Here is a 705-nt window from a genome sequence, read left to right as displayed (position 1 = left end):
AAGAACAAAGAGCGCTAGGGTGTACGGCATGTTCCTCTCCCTATCGGGGATCTTGGCCATGGGTGTACGCGGCTATGTTTCCTCTCCCATTTGCGGATCCCTGACCACGGTGCACGGACCTTCGGGCGGACCGTTGGGCGATGTGGTTCTTGGCTTGCAGGTTGAGGTGCATGCGACAGGATCCTTCACCTCGAGCCGGGCAGAGCGCAGATTATCCGCTGTTGATTGACTCGAGGCCGAGTCGGGTGGCTAGCTGGAATAAGGTAGATAGAACCTTGAGGGCTAGTGGTAAATGTGATAACCTAAGGTAGTGGAAACTTTAGAGTTGGATGACATGAGCTAAAATTAGCGAGATTGATTGTAGAATCAGTAATTCTACTAGTTGTTGTATATATTCATGTTGCATATATTCCTGTTGCATATAGCATGGCATCGTTGCAGTTGTGAGGCAAAGCAAGGTAAAGTTAGTTGCATGTTTATAATATAGATATCTATCTGTTTATTGGACTAACTTGTATTTGCCTCCCTTGGACCTGTTGGTCGAGCTCCTCCCTTGGGTGGCCGTACCCACTGGGAACCATGGAGTTGGTTCTCACCCCACGTTGTTTTGGGGTTTTACAGGTTCGCACGTGAGCGGCGCGGCGGCGCGAGGCAAGGGCGTAGCTCCATAGATAGCGCCCTACCCCCAGAGACCAGAGCTAGCAG

This window comes from Ananas comosus, unplaced genomic scaffold (genome assembly GCF_001540865.1).
Source record: "Ananas comosus cultivar F153 unplaced genomic scaffold, ASM154086v1, whole genome shotgun sequence".
In the NCBI taxonomy this organism is placed as follows: domain Eukaryota; kingdom Viridiplantae; phylum Streptophyta; class Magnoliopsida; order Poales; family Bromeliaceae; genus Ananas; species Ananas comosus.
The sequence above is the reverse complement of the archived record's forward strand: the minus strand, read 5'-3'. Positions refer to the sequence as shown.